This window comes from Myotis brandtii, unplaced genomic scaffold, assembly GCF_000412655.1.
Source record: "Myotis brandtii unplaced genomic scaffold, ASM41265v1 scaffold986, whole genome shotgun sequence".
Classification (NCBI taxonomy): domain Eukaryota; kingdom Metazoa; phylum Chordata; class Mammalia; order Chiroptera; family Vespertilionidae; genus Myotis; species Myotis brandtii.
Window position 1 is genome coordinate 2,877,112 of NW_005372102.1, and position 16,184 is coordinate 2,893,295.

General features: G+C 47.8%; 1 protein-coding gene across 1 annotated transcript in view; it reads left to right on the forward strand.

The window, feature by feature from the left end:
* Positions 1 to 16,184, forward strand: part of RNF212 (ring finger protein 212) — a 33,933-nt gene continuing 17,749 nt past the window's right edge. The window contains exons 1-2 of the mRNA XM_014533507.1: positions 1 to 6; positions 990 to 996. The gene's annotated coding sequence lies outside the window, so the exon portion shown is untranslated. The remainder of the gene's footprint in view (positions 7 to 989; positions 997 to 16,184) is intronic.

Below are 16,184 nucleotides of genomic sequence, written 5' to 3' on the forward strand. Positions count from 1 at the left end.
TGCCTGGTGCTCAGTTGTAATTAGCAGGAGGAAGAGGGTGGAATAGACTTGGTCCATCTTTTCCAGAATCATCTATGATACTTTTTAAAGTATCATAGAAGGTGGACCATTCTAGAAACGACAGAGTATACAGTCAGCAGACGTCTAAAGGGAAGAGGCAGGTCTATTCAAAAGATGCTGAAGGTTAGTTACTCAGGGTGCAGGCTGCAGCCTTCGTCCCAGGAAATGCTCGCTCACTGTCCCCCAGGGTCCCCCACTTTCCAAAGCTGCCCCCTACAGTTGCGTGAGGGCGGGGCTCTCACCTCAGGTCCCTCCCAGGAAGGCAGTGTGCACTGGAGACGTGCTGGGCTTTCGAAGCAGGTGGCTTTGGTGGTAATTCTGCCTCTGCAGCTTATTCCTGGGTGACTCTGGGCTGTGTCTCTATCTCTGAGACTGAGTTCCCCTGAATAACAGGGACAGCAATACAGACTCCAGCGTTTTGTGCAGCCTCCACACTAGCACCTGGTCCACACCACCTGGATTGGACAGCCTCCCCGCTTCCACTCCTGATCCTCTTCATCCTTTTCTCCACGCAATGAAAATTTCAAAATGAAAACCACAGCATTTCACTCCTCCAACCAATTGCTTCCCCAAATCCTTACAACGGACCTGTAGGCCCTCCCTGGTCTGGCCCTGGCTATCCCGTCAACCTCATCTCCCGCTAACCTCACTCCAGCCACTCTGCTGTTCCTCACACAGCAGGCATGCTCCTGGCCCAGGACCTCTGCCGTGCTGCTGCACAGAAGGACCTTTCCCCCGGGGAGGGGACGGGACTGCATCATGTGGTGCTGAGTGAAAAGACACGCTGCCTGGGTCTGAGCCCCGAGTCTGCCACGTGCTAGGTATGTGACCTTTGGCAAATCGCTTTTTCTATGCTTTGGTTTCAACATGTATAAAATCATCGTAAGAATAGTATCTAGCAGCCCTGGCAGGGTAGCTCAGTTGGTTAGAGCAGTGGTCGGCAAACTGCAGCTCGCGAGCCACATGCGGCTCTTTGGCCCCTTGAGTGTGGCTCTTCCATAAAATACTGACTTCTGCGCATGGGCCATGAAGTTTCAATCGCACTGTATGTGCGCGCCCGCAAGTGGTATTTTGTGGAAGAGCCACACTCAAGGGGCCAAAGAGCTGCATGTGGCTCGCAAGCCGCAGTTTGCCAACCACTGGGTTAGAGCATTGTCCTGATACACCAAGTTTTGAGTTCTATCCCGATCAGGGCACATACAAGAGTCAACCAATGAATGCATAAATACTAGTAAGTGGACAACAAATCGATGTTTCTTTCTCTCTCCCTTCTTCTCGCTCTCTAAAAATCAATAAAAAAAATAGTATCTAACTACATAATGTTGTCATTAAAACTCAGATTATATGTGTGAATTCCTTAGAAAGGTGCTTGGCACATAATTAGCACTGAGTGTGATAGAAATATAATTTTCATATTACATTTCTAAGTATAAATATTATAAAATCGTGTATTTTACTCCCCTTTCCTTCAGGCTGTGCTCAATGTCAGCAAGCCCTCCCCTAGCTTGTCTACCTCCGCCTGCTTCTTTTGGCATCAGCACTCCCGACATTAGGCACCTGCCTGCTCGCTGCCTGACTGCCTGCAGGAAAGCTCCTCGGGACAGAGCCATTGCCTGTTCTGCTCACCTCTGTCCTCAGCTCCTGGAACAGGCTCCCCGAGGAAGGTGCTGTTACATATTGTCACACCGCTGGGGGAATGAATGGATACAAATACTTTCCTAAGAGCAGCTGTGAGAAGGCATGAGATAGTCAATGTTAAATGCTAACACAGTACCTGGCATACATAAGGTACTGTTAGATCTTTTCCAACCAACGTTAGCTAGTTCTTCCTTCATATCGTACTTCTGAAGGCTACGAGGAGAAAGCTGAGCCATATGATGCTGATCGGGCCCTAAAGGGAGAAGGTGGGGGCCCTTCAGCAACCCACATTGTAGTAGGAGCCTTTGGAGGCAAAAGGATCTGGCATGAACACCCTAAGCTTGAAGAAGGAATTATGCCGGGAGTGTTCAGGGTATGTGGGGGGGGGGGGCACTGAGGCAGAACCACTGAGAAGGTGCTGGAGGGGGGCCTGCATGACCCAGGCCAAGTTATGCTCTGATGGAAAGCTTCATAGGCTACCTTCCCCCACAGCCCCATGGCTGCGACCTCAGAGGACTAGGAACTGTCCCCTCCTCACTTCACTGCACGGAAACACAGGCTCAGAGCGGCAAAACCACTGCAGACAAGAGAGACAGGACCCAGCGCTCAAACCTTCCTACATATTCCAGTTTTCCGCCTCTGCCACGTGACCTACTCAGGGTGTAAACTGCTCAGAAGCAAGATACTGTCACGCTCAAACACAAGCTCGTGTGTCGGCAATCATGTGTAACCGCTCCTCACATTTACTCTGTCACCTGTCTTGTCTCACACTTTTCAAACAGGCACTTTCAAGATACAGCAATGGGACATGGGCAGACAGGACTTCCTGGAATCTGCTCCTGGTCTGGGGCTCTTTGTGACGGTTACAACTTACAACGAGGAGGTAAAACATTCTTTACATTTTGTTACTAAAATGTTTCCGTCGCTAAAGTTCACAAGGCACGTATCCCCACAACGTTTGCAATCTCTGGGTGAGCACTCACTAAGCAGCACTTACACTTCTCACGCTCCGTCAGGCACTGCAGACAGAGAAGGTGCCTGCTCTCGTGAGCCTCGTCTAGGCAACGCCCGGGCAGAGAGAGTTTAGAAACAACACAAACTGAGTTTGGCTGGGCTTGCTGGGCAGAGGGCACCCACAGGGTCAAGGCGTCCCAATGCTTCTGCAGGGGCCAGGCTTCGTCTGCTCTGCGTGGCCACATACCACACCCTCCCCCGTGAGGGCCAGACAGGACACCTCCCCCTCGGGTCCTGGCAGGGCTCCCTGGGTCTGCCTGGTCTCCCTGGGAGTTAGCGAAGGAGCAAGACAGGCATCTTGATCAAGGGGACAGAACATGGGTTTTGGAATCAGAGCCAAGTTACAGTGTAGACTGCCTCTAAGCTGAATCCTGAGCAGGATACTTGCCTGCTTTGATCCTCCACTTTCCCGTCTGCACAATGGATATAACGGGTGTCCACTCCTGACCATGCAGCTCAAGGTGCTCTGACCTGCTCAGCCAGTAACTCAAACACAGCTGCGGGCATTACTTCCATCTGGACTGGAGTCGTCCTGCGCGGTGCTCATGGGGTGCAGGGTGGCGGTGCAGCACTGCCTTGTAGAACGGGCACCTCCTCTCCCGGAGAGGCACTTGGTGTAGGCAGGACAATGTTCCTATTCTCCTGAAAACTAGGTGACACCTGGGCCTGAGCTGAGGGCAGACATAGGACACCCCTCTCATGGGGAGGCTGGAGCTGGGTCACTGGAGACTCCATTCCAACTGGATACTGGACACTTGGTACTTGCCTGTGGTAGCGTTCTTCTCCTGGTGCACTTGGCACCTCCCTCATAACAGTTCCACTGGGACCTTTCCCACCTCCAGTCACCTGTCCTCCCTGCACCCCACCCCCGTGTCCCTTGTCCGGGGATACCAGCGTCCAGGTCTCTTGCTCTTTCCCAGTAGTCCTTTAGGAGCAATCTGGAACTGTCTCCAAGGTTTATTAAAACCAGAACCCAAACCCTAGTTGGGCTAAAAACTGTCACAGAAAAATCTGTTTACTGTTATTAAGACAGAGAAGGTCTGTTCTTCAAAAGCACAATTGCCTAAGAGAGGAGATATATTTCTGTTCATTCTGCAAACATCCAACAAATTTTACCATGGGCTAATATATGCTCAGCCCTCTTCTTGGCCTAGGAGAGACAAAACTCTCACCTTCAGGCCTTATTTTCAGGAAAGCCCTTCCGTTTGGAATATGATAAGAAATGGCATGCCCTACCAGTTTGGCTCAGTGGATAGAACATCATCGGCCTGCAGACTGAAAGGTCCCAGGTTCGATTCCGATCAAGGGCACATGTCCGGGTTGTGGGCTTGATCCCCAGGGTAGGGCGTGCAGGAGGCAGCCAATCAATGCTTCTCTCTCATCATTGATGTTTCTATCTCTCTTTCTCTCTCCCTTCCTCTCTGAAATCAATAAAAATATATTTCGTACAAGATCAGATCCCCATTTACTAGTAAGATACCTGTCAGCACCCCCACAAGGACACTGAGGGCTTGGGGTCCTCTTAAGTTGGCCCCAATCATGCGTCCATTCCTATGCATGTGACTGACAGCCCAACAGAACAGCATGCGCACGCAGGGCAGCCCACATCAACGATGCACATGTACCACACAAACATGTCTTCTGTGCTCCATTTCCCACTACTCCATGTCCAATACTCCCATTCCATTTTGTAGAAGAAAACCTGTTGTTCTGAGAGGCTACGTGACAGACAAGAGCTCACCATCAGCAAGTGGCAACAATGATATTTAAACTCATATGTGTGTTTTTCCAATACACCGATCAGCAGGCATTCAGAGGGTGTGCTGACTTGACTATCCACTGGGAGTAGACGATACAGAGCCTGGACATGAAACTAAAGCTCAGACACTGACTGTGATAACCAGCAGTCACAATGCTTTTTCAGAGCAGAGTTCTCTGTTATGCACTTAAAATCAGAAATCAATGATAAAATCAGACCTTTGAATGCAGTCTTATTTAATAAAATTTCCCAATCAAGCCTGGCTGGTGTGGCGTAATGGACTGAGCGTTGTCCCATGCAAAGGTCACCAGTTTGATTCCCAGTCAGGGCACATTCTAGGATTGGGGGGTTGATCCCCAGTCGGGGTGTGCAGGAGGCAGCTGCTCTCATTGATGTTTTTTAAAAAAATATTTTAAAAATATTTTTTTATTGCCCTAACTGGTTTGGCTCAGTGGATAGAGCGTTGGCCTGTGGACTGAAAGGTCCCAGGTTCGATTCCGGTCAAGGGCATGTACCTTGGTTGCGGGCACATCCCCAGTAGGAGGTGTGCAGGAGGCAGCTGATCAGTGTTTCTCTCTCATCGATGTTTCTAACGCTCTATCCCTCTCCCTTCCTCTCTGTAAAATATCAATAAAATATGTTTTTTTTAATATTTTTTATTGATTTCAGAGAGGGAGGGAGAGGGAGAAAGAGACAGAAACATCAATGATGAGAGAGAATCATTGATCGGCTGCCTCTTGCATGCCCCACACTGGGGATTGAGCCCACAACCCATGCATGTGCCCTGACTGGGAATCGAACCCTGACCTCCTGGTTCATATGTCAATGTTCAACCGCTGAGCCACACCAGCCAGGCTTCATATATTTTTATCGATTTCAGAAAGGGAGATGGAGAGACAGAAACATCAATGATGAGAGAGAATCATCAGTTACACTTTCTTATAAACATTTTTTTTAGTGGTTGCCCTAGTGTTTGCTATATATATATATATGTAACTAGTCCAAGTCCACTTTCAAACAACGTCCTACCACTTCACAAGTACAGCACGTGCCTTATAATCACTAGGTATCCCCAAGTCTTCCTTCCCTTGCATCACTGCTGCCATTCACGTCACTGATACATAAACTATAATCATTACTGCTGTTATTTTGAACAGACTGTTATGTGTTAGATCAGTAAAGAAAAATTAAATCTTAAAGTTTACTTTCACTTATTCCTCCTCTAATGCTCTTCTGTTCTTTATGTAGATCCAAGTTTCTGACCTATATTGTTTTCTTTTTCTCCAAAGAACTTCTTTAACATCTCTTGCCTGGCAAGTCTATCAGTGACAATTCCCCTCAATTTTTGTTTGTCTGAGGAAATCTTTATTTCTCCTTCACTTTTGAAGGAGAATTTTGCAGGATACAGAATTCCATATTGGCACGATTTTTTCTCTCTCTCTCAACACTGTTCCACTCCCCTCTCTACTTACTTGATGGTTGCTGAGGGGTTTTCCCCTCTGGTTTCTTTCATGATTGTATCTTTAATATCTGCAGTTTCGACATAATATGCTTGGGCATTTATCCTGCTTGGTGTTCTCTGAGCTTCCTGGCTCCGTGGCTTGGCATATGACATGAATTTGGAGGAAGTTCTCAGTCACTGATGCTTTAAATATGTCTTCTGTTCCTCTCTTTCTTCTCCTTCAGGTGTTCCCATTATGCGTGTGTTACACCTTCTGCAGTTGTCCCATGTTTCTTGGATATTCTGTCCCTCTTTTTTCTCTTTGCTTTTCAGTTTGGGAAGTTCCTATTGACCTACCCTCAAGCTCAGAGACTCTTTCCTCAGCTGTGTCCAGTCTACTAAGGAGCCCATCAGAGGCATTCTTCACTTCTGCTGCAGCATTTTTTTAAAAATATATTTTATTGATTTTTTACAGAGAGGAAGGGAGAGGGATAGAGAGTTAGAAACATCGATGAGAGAGAAACATCGATCAGCCGCCTCCTGCACATCTCCTACTGGGGATGTGCCCGCAACCCAGGTACATGCCCTTGACTGGAATCGAACCTGGGACCTTTCAGTCCGCAGGCCAACGCTCTATCCACTGAGCCAAACCGGTTTCGGCATGCTGCAGCATTTTTAACTCTAGAGTTTCCTTCTGATTCCTTCTTCGGATTTCCACCTCTCTGCTTGCATTGCCATCTGTTCTAGCATAGTGTCTACTTGTTTCATTAGGGCCCTTAGCATATTAGTCATAGTTTTTCTGAATTCCTGTTCTAATAATTCTAATATCCCAGCATGTCTGAATCTGATTCTTTTTTTAAATTAATTAAATCTTTATTGTTCAGATTATTACATTTGTTCCTCTTTTTCCCCCCATAACTCCCCTCCTCCCAGTTCCCCCCCCACCCTCCGCCCTCACTCCCCACCCACTGTCGTCATCCATAGGTGCACGATTTTTGTCCAGTCTCTTCCCGCATCTCCCACTCCCCTTTCCCCCGCAAGAATAGTCAGTCCATTCCCTTTCTATGTCCCTGATTCTATTATAATCACCAGTTCATTCTGTTCATCAGATTATTTATTCACTTGATTTTTAGATTCACTTGTTGATAGATGCGTATTTGTTGTTCATAATTTGTATCTTTACCTTTTTCTTCTTCTTCCTCTTCTTAAAGGATACCTTTCAGCATTTCATATAATACTGGTTTGGTGGTGATGCACTCCTTTAGCTTTTCCTTCTCTGTGAAGCTCTTTATCTCACCTTCAATTCTGAATGATAGCTTTGCTGGATAAAGTAATCTTGGTTGTAGGTTCTTGGTATTCATCCCTTTGAATATTTCTTGCCACTCCCTTCTGGCCTGCAAAGTTTCTGTTGAGAAATCAGCTGACAGTCGTATGGGTATTCCCTTGTAGGTAACTGAGTTTCTTTCTCTTGCTGCTTTTAAGATGCTCTCTTTGTCTTTTGCTCTTGGCATTTTAATTATGATGTGTCTTGGTGTGGTCCTCTTTGGATTCCTTTTGTTTGGGGTTCTCTGCGCTTCCTGGACTTGGAAGTCTATTTCTTTCACCAGGTAGGAGAAGTTTTCTGGCATTATTTCTTCAAATAGGTTTTCAATATCTTGCTGTCTCTCATCTTCTGGCCCCCCTATAATTCTGATGTTGGTACGCTTGAAGCTGTCCCAGAGGCTCCTTACACTATCTTCGTATTTTCGGATTCTTTTTTCATTTTGCTTTTCCGGTTGGGTGTTTTTTGCTTCTTCGCATTTCAAATCTTTGACTTGATTCTTGCGCTCCTCTGGTCTGCTGTTGGGAGTCTGTATAATATTCTTTATTTTAGTCAGTGTATGCTTAATTTCTAGTTGGTCCTTTATCACATCAAGGGTCTCATTAGATTTCTTGTACATCTCATTAAGTTTATCGGCAGACTCTAGAAGACTCTTGAAAGACCTCAAAAGTGTGGTTTTGAATTCTATATCCAGCAGCCTGCTTTCCTCCAGTTCTGTCATTTGTGTCCTGTTTCTTTGTCTCGGCATTTTTTATGCTTCGCTGTGTCGATAGAGTGGCTTTCTGTGCTAAGTGTCCCAATTACCTGAGGTAGACACTCTTGGTGCACCCCCTTGTGGTCTTTGTGCGCAGTCTTGTTGTAGCTAAGCCTTGATTGTTGTACGTATCACTGGGAGGGATTTGACCTCCAGGCCAACTGGCTGTGAGAATCAGCTGTGTCTGCAGTGGGAGAACTTCTGTCCTCTAGGGAGGGGCTAATCTAGCCTTTGCCTGAGGCTATCCTGCAAATGCCTCTGTGCAGGGCTTGGGCGGGGCGGGTCCCAGGGGATCAACAGGGCGGGCGGAGCGAGCAGTTATGGCTGCTCTCAGTCCGGTCCCCGGAAGCTCTGCCTCTCAGAGTCCCAGCAACCGCTGCAAACCTCGGAGAGAAAGCTGCCCTCGAGATCCGACCAAGGCCAGACAGTCCCGCTTCTCCCGTTTGAGTCTGGGTCCCTAGAGACTCGCCCGGAACTGGAGCTCAGAGCCTGAGACTCCCTCTGGATTGAAACAGACAACCGCGCCCTCAGCCGCCAGCCCGCTCCGCGCGCACCTCCGCACCTTAGTATTTCACCTCCGCACTGCGCCTCCTCTGAGTCTCGGTATACTTTTCTCTTTCCTTCTAGTTGTGGAATTTCCACTCAGCCAGCCTTCCTGTGGTTCTGGGTGATGTCCGTTCCGTCTTTTAGTTGTATTTTTGAAGTGGTTGTGCGAGGCAGCTATCTCCGGTGTTTACCTATGCCGCCATCTTGGTTTCCTGAATCTGATTCTGATGCTGGCTCTGTCTCTTCAAACTGTGTCTTCTTGCCTTTTAATGCGCCTTGTAATTGCTGTAAGCTGCACATGATGTAATGGGTAAAGGGAACCCAGTACTGGTTCCCACAGAGGTTCTTCTCTGGTAAATTATATTCTTTGTATATGTTTGTTCTTCTCTCCAATTTTGGAGGCAGCAGTTTGCTCTGTGACCTCAATTCTCTGACAGATCTAAGAAGTGATTTCCTTCTGTTCAGATTTTTACTTGTTGTTAGGACAAAAATGACAACTTCTAAGCTCCTTATATGCCAGACTAGAAGTCCTATACCTGTTTTAAAATCCCAAACAATATATAAATAAACTAAACAGAAAAATCAAAGTTCCCCAACAAATATAACCACCTAACAATTTGGTGTGTGTTCTTTACAATTCTCTTGTAAGCACACAGAAACATATATGTGTATGTGTTCTTTTACAAATGATGCTTCTTTTACAAAAAGAGGATTCTACACAGACTGCTCTGCCAGAGGATATGATGCACACCTTCTATACAGATATGGATATCCTATATAATAAAAGGCTAATACGCAAATTGTCCCCTCGGGAGTTCTACTGACCAGGATTTTGACCACTTACTATGACGTGTGCTGACCACCAGGGGGCAGTGCAGAGCGAAGGAAGGCCCCGATCGGCCCTGATTGCAGGCCGGGCCTAGGGACCCTACCTGTGCACAATTTCATGCACTGGGCCTCTAGTAATATATAATATTCTCTTTTAATGCTACATGTTTCTTTATTTGGCTTTGCCTGAATTTAATCAACCCCCTTCACTGAAAGGTGTTAAAATTATTTCAAAATTACAATTTTGGCCTGGCCAGATGGCTCATTTGGTTGAGCATCATCATTATCATTATCACCACACATACACACACACACACAAGGTTGCAGATCTGATTCCCAGTCAGGGCACATACCTGGGTTATAGGTTCGATTCCCGTCGGGGCACGTACAGAGGGCAGCTGATCAATATTTCTCTCCCACATCAATCTTTCTCTCTTTCTCCCCCCTCCCTCTCTCTAAAACTAATGAAAATATCCTCAGCTGAAGATTTTTTTTTAAATTTTAATGTAATTTTGCTACTATGAATAACATCACACTGGATATCCTTTTACACATAACTTTATCTACATGTGCATTTCTATAGGGTAAATTTCCATAGGTAGAACTGCTGAGTCATTGGTTACACACATTTTAATAATCAATATATAGTGCCAAAGTGCTCTCCAGTATGGTTGTTCAATTCCCAAAACAGTGTTTGGAGATAGTATTTCTCAATACGCCCTTGAGCACTTTTAAATTGTTGCCAACCTGGTAACAAACAATGATATCCTACTGTGGTTTGTATTTTTTTATTATTAGGAAGTCTGAATATTTTTCATGTTTGTTGGCCATTGGATTTCTTCTTTAGGAATTGCACACTTTTTACTAGATACAGAGGAGATTTATTTGTAAGAATGGCAACTAGAGAATAATAAGCTTACACTGTGGAAATCCTCCCTCCTAGGTACTATTGTCAAAGTTATATGGCCCACAAGGAACATTCTATTTCACTTCACATTCACCTGGCGAACACATCATTTGCTTAGAATCTAATTCCACGAGGCTTGTGTCGTTTGGAGGGAGTAAGCTGGTAAGTACCCGCCCCCACGTCGCTGCTGATGAACACAGTGTCAGCACTATTCAGGCATGACATCAGTATGCAGAGCCATGACACCCGGGCCGGCTAGAGACTTATTAAAGTCCTGCACCCAGATCTCGGCGCTGCCACCACAGAGGGAGCTGGAAAGCTTGGAAGGGGTTCAAAGGAGCGCCACGAAGTTGATTAAAGGGCTTGAGTAAGAACTGTGAGGGGAGGTTAAAAGCACTGTGATTATTCAGGCTTGAAAACAAGTGAGGGCTGAGGGTGAATTAATAATGGAATTCCAATAAATAAAACTCTTCACGGTAGATGGTGATTGGCTATTTCCTAAATGTGCTGAGAACTAACGAGGAGAATGTGTACTTTAGCATCAGAAACTCAGTTGTGTGTAAAGAAACTTTGCTGGGAGTAATCACATTCTCAGCACCCAACGCATTTGCCTGATAGTAAATTTGAGGTCCAGGAGGGTGTAAGTCCCTCAGTCAGTAGATGAGCATTCCGTGCATTATTATTACAGAGGACTGCTGAGTAAAACGGGGGACAGAGTGGCAGTGAGGGGAAGGGGAGATGGAGAACGCGGGGCTGCCTGCTCTTAAAAGGGGGGAAAGGAAGGAGAGAGGAACTGAGGACACGCAGAGGGAGAGAAGGAGAAAGGGGAGCTCTTTTAAAATGCACTTCTTCCTTCTCACTGTTGGCACAGCGGATCCACTTAGACATCCGCGTTGGAGAACATGACCTCGATGCTGCCATTGCTCAAGCCAAGGACAAAGTTAATGAAGTTAGCTTCAAGCTTGAACATCTAATTGAGCAAATTGAGCAAATAGTCAAAGAACAAAACTATCAAAGGGTCAGTTTGCCTGTTCAGCTCATTTTATCTCTTCCTGCCAGGAACGTAATTCCGCAGACGAAGTCCCTGAACCAAGGAAGAATAAACTCTGCTCCTTGGTCTTTCTCCCTGAGCCACACTGCGCGGACACACGGGGTGTGGGGGAAGGGCCATTCTGTCCCCTGGACAGCAGGTTCCTCTAGGACTGGAGGCTGCAGCCATTCACCTTAGGGGTATGAGTTTACAGAATGAATACGTAAGTGCTTCCAAAGACAGCCCACAGGTCCGAAGAGGCTAAGTATGCCCACTTCCTCAGTCACACCTGTGCTCCTGTGACAGCACGGGTTTTCTGGGTCACTGCGCTCATGGACCGTGGTCAGACGAGGGCTCACATATGCTCCACCAGTCACTACCCTGGTGTCATCTCTAGGCCTCAGTTTCCTCATCTGGAAAATAAGATGAGGGCAGGTGTGCTGACACAGAGTCCCGCTTAAAGTAAAGTAAGAATTTAAACCATGAAAATCCACAACTATTGGGTAATGTTCACTCTGCTTAACGGTGACAAATAAAGTAATAGATCAAATACCTGATATTTTACACGAAAATACAAAAATGTCTTACAAGGTTGATTCTTAATCCTTGTCTTTGCTAACACCACAGCTGGCTTAGAAAATCAGAGATGACACTTTGGTATAAGATACTAATTGAGAAACATCAAATACTTTGGTTTTTGTTTGTATTGTGTGTGTGTGTTTTATTTTATATCAAATACTTTGAATGCAAACAGCACCTTCCCCTCAAACTCATGCAGTAAGTTCTTTAAGAAACTGCCCTGGTGTGCTAAGTGGTTAAAGCTTCAGCCCCCACACAAAAGGGTTGTGGGTTCAATTTCCAGTCAAGGGCATCTACCTGGGTTGCAGGTTCAATCCCCCACCCTCTCTCTCTCCACCCCTCCCTTCCTTCCACTCTCTCTAAAAAAAGATCAATGGAAATAATATCCTTGGGTGAGGATTAACAACAACAGCAAAAAAAGAAAAAAAAAGAGAGAGAGAGAGAGAAAGAAAAAGAAACTAAAAACTAAACCTGCCTATTTTTCTTCTGTACAGGATCGTGAAGAAAATTTTCGAATGACCAGTGAAGACACAAATAGCAATGTTTTATGGTGGGCTTTTGCACAAACATTAATCTTTATCTCAGTTGGAATTTTCCAAATGAAGTACCTTAAAGACTTCTTTATAGCTAAGAAGCTTGTTTAAAATGCTAATAAAGACAGATAACTACCTGCTGATTTGCATAATATTTGAGTTAATAAATCAAAATACATTCATAAATGTGTATTACAACAGATCTTCAAATAATATCATTTTGTTCAATGTCATCTATATATATAAAATCCTAATGTGCAAATAGACCGAACGGTGGAACAACTGAACAACCGAACAAACAGTCGCTATGATGTGCACTGACCACCAGGGGGCAGGTGTGGAACATGGTGGGCATCGGCTGCAGCAGGATGGTGGAGCAGGTGGACAGGGGTGCCAGACTAAAGCGGGGTGGGGTGCTGGTCGCTGTCATTGGGCAAGCGTCTGGTGGTTACTGAAAATTCTTTGCTCCCGTGCGCCGTGGTTCCACCTGGCACTTGCACCTGCTGCCGGCACCAGCCCCACTCACACCCACTGCCGGTGCCCAGTGCTAGCCCCAATCGCTCAGCGCTGTTAGTCAGTATGAGCGGCGGCTGCTGGCCCCGATCACCCCAGAGGGCTTCTCTACCTCCCCTTGCTCCTGAGGGGTGATCGGAGCAGCAGCCACCGCTCATACCTGCTGCTGGCGCCGGCCCCAATCAGTCCGTGCTGTCAGCGGGTGCGAGTAGGGCCGGCGCATGAGAGCAGCTGTGGCGGGAGGAGGGCTACCAACAGACAGGAGACCAGGGGTCACGGCAGGAGGCACGGAGGATGGGGCGAAACCCGCCCCTGTGCCCACCGCAGCCTCACAGCCCACAGTTCCTTTCAAGGTGCACGAATTATTGCACTGGGCCCCTAGTTTTGTTATAATGTTGATGAGAAGAAAAATGTTTCCCAGCTGGGCTCACTATCTGTGGAATTTACACGTTCTCCCCGTGTGGGGGGAGGGGAGATCCTTCCACATCCCAATGACGTGCACAGATGCACATGTGAGGTGAATGGTGCATCCACGCTGTCCCAGTCAGAGTGAGTGTGGGCGCGGGTGTGGGTGACCCTGCGATGGAAGGGCATCCTGACTGGCTGGGGTCCCACCTTGCACCCTGAGCTGTTGGGTTGGACTGGCCACCAGTGATCCTAAACGGGAATAAGCAGTTGGAAATAATGATCTTACTTGTTTCCATTAATCTTTGTTTGTTTGTTTGTTTGTTTGTTTTGTCTTTTTTTCATTAATCTTTCTTAAATGTATATATAGCTTACATTTACTTCCATGATTAATATGAGAAGTGTTTGGGGTCTTTATTTAGAAGTTAGGTGTTTTTCTGACCAGAAATATGCTTTAGGAACTTAACTCTTGTTAATATCAATTAGCCTAGACCAGTGATGGCGAACCTTTTGAGCTCGGCGTGTCAGCATTTTGAAAAACCCTAACTTAACTCTGGTGCCGTGTCACATATAGAAATTTTTTGGTATTTGCAACCATAGTAAAACAAAGACTTATATTTTTGATATTTATTTTATATATTTAAATGCCATTTAACAAAGAAAAATCAACCAAAAAAATGAGTTCGCATGTCACCTCTGACACGCGTGTCATAAGTTCGCCATCACTGGCCTAGACCCTAGGGTGAAACTGGTTTCATTATATGTCATTTTGTTTAAAGTTACAAGTTCCAAGAACCTGTCGACGACGTTAAGTGAGGATTACTGTACTTTCATGACTCCAGACATCAGAGGTTGAAGTTACAGAATTCTAACACGGATAAAAGGTTGCTTTGACAACGTAGCTCCTGGGTGAGGTAGGTAAGCGCATCATCAGTTCTTATTTCAAACTCGGTATATGCCAGCACTGCCCAACAGAAATAAAGTCTCAGGACACAGGCAAAATTTAAGTTTTCTGCCTGCCACATAACAAAGGTTTTAAAAACCAGCAAAATCAACCCTAGTGACACCTATGTAACCCAGTGCATCAAAAATGGGCCGGCTGTGGTGGCTCAGTGGGTTGAGCATCGTCCCATGGACCAAGAGGTCCCAGGTTCGATTCCCAGTCAGGACACATGCCGGGTTGGGCTCGATCCCGTGTGGGGTGAGCAGGGGGCAGCAAACTAATGAATCTCTCTCATCATTGATGTCTCTATCTCTCCCTCTTCCTTCCTCTCTGAAATCAATAAAAATATATATATTTTAAAATGTTACCACTGCTGGTGGGTGTGGCTACGAGGTCGAGCACAGACCCTGCACCACCAGGTCTTGGATTCCCCAACAGGGACTTGCCTGGGTTGCGCTCCACCCCCGAGGGGCGTGCAGGAGGCAGCCCATCAATGTTGCTGTTTCTGTCTCATCCATGTTTCTATCTGTCTCTCCCTCTCCCTTCCTCTCTCTAAAATCCATACAAACATTGCTTTTTAATGTTACCACTTACAGAATCAGCACAAATGGTTACTGCACTCCTTTTCCCATAGGAGGTCTTGGGAACGTGGGTATTATTTTATACTATTTTGCACTAGGCACACACCACAGCTTGGACCAGGCACATCTCAGATCTCAGCCACATCCCAGAGGTCACAGCCCCATCCCAGGAGTCACAGCCACGTCCCAGGGGTCACAGCCCCATCCCAGGGGTCACAGCCACATCCCAGGGGTCACAGCCCCGTCCCAGAGGTCACAGCCACGTCCCAGGGGTCACAGCCCCATCCCAGGGGTCACAGCCACATCCCAGGGGTCACAGCCCCGTCCCAGAGGTCACAGCCACGTCCCAGGGGTCACAGCCCCATCCCAGGGGTCACAGCCACATCCCAGGGGTCACAGCCCCGTCCCAGAGGTCACAGCCACGTCCCAGGGGTCACAGCCCCATCCCAGGGGTCACAGCCACATCCCAGGGGTCACAGCCCCGTCCCAGAGGTCACAGCCACGTCCCAGGGGTCACAGCCCCATCCCAGGGGTCACAGCCACATCCCAGGGGTCACAGCCCCGTCCCAGAGGTCACAGCCACGTCCCAGGGGTCACAGCCCCATCCCAGGGGTCACAGCCACATCCCAGGGGTCACAGCCCCGTCCCAGAGGTCACAGCCACGTCCCAGGGGTCACAGCCCCATCCCAGGGGTCACAGCCACATCCCAGGGGTCACAGCCCCGTCCCAGAGGTCACAGCCACGTCCCAGGGGTCACAGCCCCATCCCAGGGGTCACAGCCACATCCCAGGGGTCACAGCCCCGTCCCAGAGGTCACAGCCACGTCCCAGGGGTCACAGCCCCATCCCAGGGGTCACAGCCACATCCCAGGGGTCACAGCCACGTCCCAGGGGTCACAGCCACTTCCCAGGGGTCAGAGCCACATTCCAGGGGTCACAGCCACTCCCAGGGGTCACAGCCATGTCCCAGGGGTCACAGCCCCATCTCAGAGGTCAAAGCCACATCCCAGGGGTCACAGCCATGTCCCAGGGGTCACAGCCACGTCCCAGGGGTCACAGCCACATCCCAGGAGTCAGAGCCACATCTCAGAGGTCAAAGCCACTCCCAGGGGTCACAGCCCCATCTCAGAGGTCAGAGCCCCAGTAGGACCGGCCCACGCTGGGCACAGTCACCCTGAACCCCCGCTTCTCCCGACTCCCCAGGAGGCACCACCTTCCTCACAGCAGCCACTGCCCAGGGCCCTCCCGACGGATGAGCAGCCCCGGGCCCGCAAACCTGGCGGCGGCTCCCACCTGCTTCCTGTTCCCGCCGACGCGGGGGTAATGGCCGCAC